This window comes from Cucurbita maxima, unplaced genomic scaffold (genome assembly GCF_002738345.1).
Source record: "Cucurbita maxima cultivar Rimu unplaced genomic scaffold, Cmax_1.0 Cma_Scf00569, whole genome shotgun sequence".
In the NCBI taxonomy this organism is placed as follows: domain Eukaryota; kingdom Viridiplantae; phylum Streptophyta; class Magnoliopsida; order Cucurbitales; family Cucurbitaceae; genus Cucurbita; species Cucurbita maxima.
Window position 1 is genome coordinate 9,188 of NW_019272585.1, and position 7,351 is coordinate 16,538.

At 33.1% G+C, this 7,351-nt stretch overlaps 1 pseudogene; it reads right to left on the bottom strand.

The window, feature by feature from the left end:
* Positions 1–4,745: 4,745 nt before the first annotated feature.
* On the bottom strand, positions 4,746–5,793 carry LOC111474717 (annotated as a pseudogene).
* Positions 5,794–7,351: the final 1,558 nt, after the last annotated feature.

Genomic DNA, 7,351 nt, shown 5'->3' on the forward strand with positions numbered 1-7,351 from the left:
AGGGTGTTTTTACCTTTAATGTTTATTTTATTTTTTATATTTGGTTAGGTTGTTTTAAATATGTTTTCGAACATGTAAGTCTATAACAATGTTTTATGATGAAGTTTTAAATGTTTATTTCCGCACAAGAGAGTATGTTAGGATGACGGTAGCAACTTTAAGTTAGTAGTAATATAGGGCTGTTAAACTCAGTCATATACCATAGGAAAACTTTTTTGCAGGGCACCTAACTTTCTCATGAGAGCTCACATTTTTGCAAGGTCCTGAATTCAAAAGAAATGTCGAAATCCCGTTCATTACTTAAAAGTGATTGATGTCTTGCTCAACACACTATTTATCGAAACTACACTACAACACCAAAATGTTAGCACTTTGGCACATCTCTAAAGCTTGTTCATTTCTCGAATGGTGTTGGTAGTGTGTAGGTCTCGACATTCAAGGATTGAGAGCACATTAAGCCAAGAAGGAAAACAAATTAGGCTTGATCCTCATCACATCTTCCATTCAAACTCCTTGTAAACTTGCTCGAATTTCACCGTTTTACATGCTTTCAAGTACTAAACTTGCTTGTTTGCACACTTGTATGCTTAGCCCAACATCCAAAATGTCACAATGGGAGATTTTTATAAACCTAAAATCGTTACCGTATATGTAATGTAACCATTTTGTGCGAAAATAATCATTTGAAACATATTCATAAAACTTTGTCATAGGCTTAATGTTTAATAAAAAGTCTTTAAAACAAAACAACTGAAAATTAAAATAGACATTAGTAAAAATAAAACATAAATACCCTTATACTAAACTATAGTCAATGAAATTAAATACAACTATCCTATCCATCTTATGCATGTGTCATGGTTTATAAAATTGCGATACCACCGTCAACCGTGTAGGAGTGCCTTGCCTTTACCTAGAAAATAAAAGTAGCATGTGAGTATTTTAAAAAATATTACCCAACTATTTGGGTTAGATGCAAACACGCGCAATCATGAATAAGACCTATCATTTAAAAGTTATATTCTCTTAGGTGACTATCCTAAGCGGGTCATTCAATGTTTATTTACTACTCTACACATGGCCCATACGAGCAAATATGGACCCACCAGTGGGTTCGTACACACCTTGGGCCCATTTTCTGGTCAGGCTAACATTTTTCTAATGCTATTGCCAGACACCCAGTAGGAATAATGACCGTCGTAGCATTATGATAAACATAATGATCTTTTTTATTTTTGTAATATACGTGTCCGTACCCATCCCAAAAGGGTTAATTCCCCGATGCATGTATCATACAATGATGCATGAGGTCCTAACATTTTTTTTTTATTAAACTATGTAAAACAACCCCTTCCATTTTCCTATAACATATCATTTTATAACATAGCCTTTAAAACATATCTATTGTGTGTCATTCATGCCAAACATCGCGTTATGTCATATCATGCACATAACATGTCTTTCAACATACCATATCATATCATATACGTATCATTTCATCAATCATATCATAACATGTATCCTACTAATCTTAAGTATAAAATAATATAAAATTCTTAATAATTTAAACTTGTCTTTAAACAGAGCAAAAATGTATTCTTGGACAAAATGCTAGCATAGAGCAAAAATGTATTCTTGAATTAGCTTTGAACCATTCAAGTGGGCGGATGAAATGAAGCAAGAGGCCTCCCTTTTAAAGTGGAGGCCAACTCCCTTGAGCATGCAGCTTGGGGTAGAGAATGACTAACTTGAGGCTGGAAGAACGAAAGATTGACGTAGTTGCAAGCACTCTTGAATTAGAGAGCTTTCCCTTCCTTTTCATCTCCTTTATATACTACATGAGGTTCAACGTTAGTGATTACCTAACTTACAAAGTGGGCTTGCCCAAGAATCCTTTTAAAGAAGAATTAATTAGCTTCCTAAAAACAAAAAAAAGTAAAAGCGGCTAGTTCTTAAAGAAGAATTAATTACCGTTCACAAATGCCACAGATGACCATAGTTTCACAACATTGATATGCATTCTCTTTTTTAAGACAGAAGATTCAATTCCTACGCCGTATAATTATTGTACTAAAAATATAAAAAAGATTACACAAAATGTGATACGAAATAAGGTGTTTTAATAATACTATAAAAACTTCATGCAATTCTTGTGGTAGATTGCATATGAGCCATTCAATCAAGCTTTGATCAAGTTCTATTGTGGAGTGACTCAATTTAGAACAAGATTCCAAATCTTGGTTCTAGATCTTTGATCCAAAGAGGTAATCTAATTCTAGCCTTCTTCTTTGATTCAAGGGTTCTTACTTCAACAAAAGCTTGGATCATTGAGCTGAGGATTAAGGTGTTCTTATCAGGAAGATTACCTAAAAAGAAGAGGGCCACCGAACAGAATAGAAAACCAAGAAGGAAGAAGAACCCTAATTCAGTAGCGGTTGATAAGAGAATGAAAAGAAAATAAAAAAGGATAGATTAAGACAAAGAGGTGGATGAGAGAGCTCAAAGGAGGGTGACTTCCATTGAAGGACACCAACAAAGCTTGATAACTCTTAATCATTTCCTCTCTTTTCTTATTCTATCACGATTAAGATGTTGATTCCATCGTTGAAATCATTTTGTATGGAGAGATAAGTCTTACCGGGGAGGGGGAAGAGTTTTATGTTGTTTGAGTATGTTGATGGTGTGATTTTATTTTTATTAAAGAGTTGTTACTAATGATTTACATGTTTGCTTAGTTGGCCACTTTATATGCATAGTTATTCTCTTAATGTTCTCTTGTTCGAAAGAAGATGAGAGAAGGGAATTATCTTTAATACTCTAGTTCCACTGCGAGGATACATGAACGTAGTCGAAGTGTTATGAATAATTTTTTTAGCCCTGTTATTAGAGATTACAAAACTATTATGGAAGTAATCACCCTACATGACCCTTGAAAGTGCGCCGTGGGTTTGCAAATCAGTTAAAATGAGCGAAAATCCGCCACAAAATTCAACAAACTGTCTATTTGAACAGTTCTAGCCAAAGCTTCCTTAATTTTTCTAGTTGTTCTTCGTTGTTCGGGAACAATTGATACTCGCAATCAAATTTTTTTAATTAGTAGTTCACCCAAATCCATTTGAATAAGACCAAAAACTCAATTAATTTCCTGCAACAAAAGTAACAAAAAAAAAAAAAAAATGAGGTTCTCTATCGAAAGGATAATATACTTATTATTTACTATTTGTGATATTGTATATTTACATGTATTCTTATGAATTTTACACCATTTTACTCTATACATTCACGAGTCATCAGTCACTCCCATGCTACAACCTTACTTGAAAATCATTTGAAAATAGGGTAATTACGAAAATACTCATTAACTTCTCTATTGTGGGTAGACAAGCAAACCATCATATAGTTTCATCAATCAAAATGAAGGGACCTTGGTGGTTGATTACTCATAACACATAGCATGTAATCTACTCACCTAGAATAGCTTTCAGCATCCAATGCTTAGTGACCAATAGTGGTTGGCTACACTATACACACAACGTGTAACCCTTACCACGTTTATAAATTTCATCAATCACTCATGTGACCAATGGTGGCTGGTTACCCGATACACAAAGGGTGTAACCCTTATCACATTTATTTCATTCAAAAATCATAACATGACAAATGCGATACCAAAATAATTAATTTTATAACCAATAGGCATGACAACAAACAACAACATCCATATAACAATCCATATAATAGCAATCAATCTAAGTTGCACAAGACATAACAACTTTAAACTTCTTTGGGCTTTATCACTTACCGTTCTCTTATGGTGGGGATAGATCAGTTGGGAGAGCGTTAGATTGAAGATCTAAAGGTCACGTGTTTGATTCTCATTCACCGCATTTAAACCGGAGTCTTAATTAGACTATTTCATCTATTAATTAGTGAATATTTATTTGCGATTTAAACTTTGATAGAAAGTTACACATTAATTTTGATTTTAATCAATTCTCAAATTAAGCATAACTCAACTAATTAGCGGTGATTAAATAGAAGAAATAACTCTACTTATGCATTTTTATTATGTTAAAATAGCGGGGATAGCTTGGTTGGGAGAGCGTTAGACTGAAGATTTGAAGGTGTTATATGTTTGATCCATGTTCACCGCAATGGTGTCGAGAGTCCTAACTTGACTGTGCAATCTAGGAAATGTTTCATTTGTAAAATATTTCTTAATGAAATAAACTTTGTAGCGGGGATAACTCTACTTATGCATTTTCACATTAGCAAATAGCGGGGATAGCTCAGTTGGGATAGTGTCAGATTGAAGATTTGAAGGTCAAGGTTTGATCCACATTCACTACAGTGGTGTATAAAGAGGCATAACTTGACCATGAAATGGTACTCAAAATATTAAAACTAGCTAATAAAGCACTCTTGAATTAATTGATATGAATTCGATGGATCCATACATATTTGGATTTAAGAAGTTATATTCTCTTTTTTTCAATTTTAGAGTATTATTTTTATGGTTTTGAGTTACAATAGTTATTGTTAAGTGAAATATTACAAATGTAGTTGAAATAGCTTAGTTTCAAAATTTAAAACTTCTCATTTTATCTATATCTTCATTAAATTTTTCATTATTATTTATTTCATAGAATTAAAAAAAAAAAAAAAAAAANATATCTTCATTAAATTTTTCATTATTATTTATTTCATAGAATTAAAAAAAAAAAAAAAAAAGAAAAACAAAGTCTTTACGAGAAGGTAGGAATTTCAACCGAGCATGACTTCAACTGAACATTCTCAATCGGCAGCTGATCCTCGGAAAAGTCACATCCACCGCTTTTTGCTGCCTTAGCCAGCAGAGCACATGGCGGCGGATCCACATCGCTACTAAATTCCTCAATGTTCGTACAATTCCACTGCAACTTTTTAGGCGTCGCCGACAATCCAATCTTCACATTCGGAACACAAATATCCATGAATGGATCTCCTGAAATCCCCGCCAAATTTGCCGACATATTAACATTCTCGGCCACCACGTCTCTGTAATTAATGTTCTTAATCAATGGCAATGCCGAGGGATCGAACTTGTCATCCGCATGAGATTTAGTCTTCAGTTATCCAGAAGACATAATTCATGGTGGATAGAATTTTTTTTCGGACAAAAATGTCCTTGAAAAAATCGCCTCGTCCGCGAGCGATTTTGATTCTGACGGCAGATTGGGTGTTGTTTGATGTAACGTTTTCGATCCTAACGTTGCGGATTCCGCCGGACATTTCGCTGCCAAGGGCAATACCTGCAGAATCTGGTGAGATGCAAGTGAGGCGGTGAATGACGAGGTCCTCGGTCGGCATTCCAAAGTTGATACCGTATTGGTCCCATCCGCTCTTGATGGCAATGCAATCGTCACCGAAGACAATTTAGCAGTCTTCGATTCGAGTGTTGGAACAAGAATCTGATAAATTGAATGGAGAATTACGAAGAGGGATTGAGGAAGAAAAGAACCCTAAGGTTTTAAAGGAGAAGAAGAAGGGAATCTGGATTGATTTCGTCGGTGTTGGGTACGGTGACTGGAGCCAAGATGGTGAGCTCTTGGATAATCACATTTATGCATTTTCACCCCTATTATGATATATAATTAAAAATTCTTTTTGGTCGGGATTAATTTGAATTGTATAATTTTTTTGAAGCATAATCCTAAAATACAAGAATAATGGAACGGAAGCGAAATAGCCAAACCTGCTATAAATCGGATGGACGAACCAAGAAGGTGAGGAGAAGAACAAGCCAAGCCCACAAGATCAATACAAAGAAAACAAAGAAAAAGAAAATGAAATTGAAAGAGAAAGAAGAGAAAAATTACATTGAGTTTATGATTTTTAGATTAGGGGACAAATGATTTTATAGGATAATTTATGAATAAAAAATAGGAAAGAAATTTTTTACTATTATTATTATTATTTAAAGGGTCAAAATTTGGGTGGTAAATGAAATGGTTGGATTTACATAGAATATTAGCCCAGTAGAAAAATATAACTTGGAACTTTGTAAATTTGCCATCTTGTTTTTGTTTTTTAAAAATTGTTTTATGCGTAATAGAGTGTTAAAATAGTTACTCGAAGAACCAAGTCATCTAAATCGGTGTTTAAAAACAAATTATCAATTTATTTTTATTAAACTACTCGAACAACTCGAATCAACCTAAGGTGAATATTTTATGATTAGATTAGTCGAATTCAGTATTTGATAAGGGTTTATTGGATTGAAAAAATTTACCATCTAGAAAATTAAAATAGGTCTAAAACATGTTGAATGGAAAGTAATTGTTTGTTTAGTTTTAAATGATATCTCTATATTTATTTGATTAACCCTTAATTAGATCAATTATTTTTTCACTAATTATAGTGCATGAGTTGAGTTGAATATCAGCTCAAATCTCTTTAATCATGGTAACTATAACTCTATTTATGCTTTTATATTTCTTCTATATAAAGAAATTTTCTTAATAAAAAATAAATAATATATCACTCTATTATGAAAAATAAGAAATGAAAATCAAATATAATAAACTACTTATAAAATTAGGTATAACATCAAGTCATACTCGTTTCTCTCATTTCATAATGTATCTATATAATCCCTGGACCACCCGAAGACTAGTCTATGAAACAAAAGGCCTTGTTGAAGCACTGAATCATCTCCACACATGATACCATATATGGTCTAGGGATATTATGGTTTTTGATAAAAATCACGGTGTTCCAAATGCTCCACTTTGACCTATTACAGAATCCAAGGTCAAGAAAAACCAACAAACATTCATTCTTCATCTACAAATTGGATAGGCTCGGTTCAACCATCATTTCATGTGTTACAAGTTGATTCGGTTGAGGAAGGATCATTTGGAACTTCAGATGTGAATATTTGCATTGTTGGAGTAGCGGATGAAGTTGCTATAAATTGTGATTTATTATTTTTAATTTTATAATTTCTGTAATGTGCAAAAGGGTGGAATTATTGGTCAAATTGACTTCTTTTGTAGAGATTTAAGGGGATTAGGATTAAATTATGGCCCCTAAGAATTAGAAGAATTGAAAGTTTCACAAGACTATAAATAAACAAATTATTATGTAAAAGGAAGATTTGAGATGAATGAAATTGAGATCTCAAATAGAGACTTTTGCCCTTAGAAATTTGAGCATCATCTTTGTCATTTCTAAGTTTCATGTAATTCTTTTGGTAGATTGCATATGAGTCATTCAATCAAGCCTTGATCGAGTTCGATTGTGGAGTGACTCAATTTAGAACAAAATTTAGAACAAGATTCTAAATCATGCTTCTAGATCTTTGATCTTA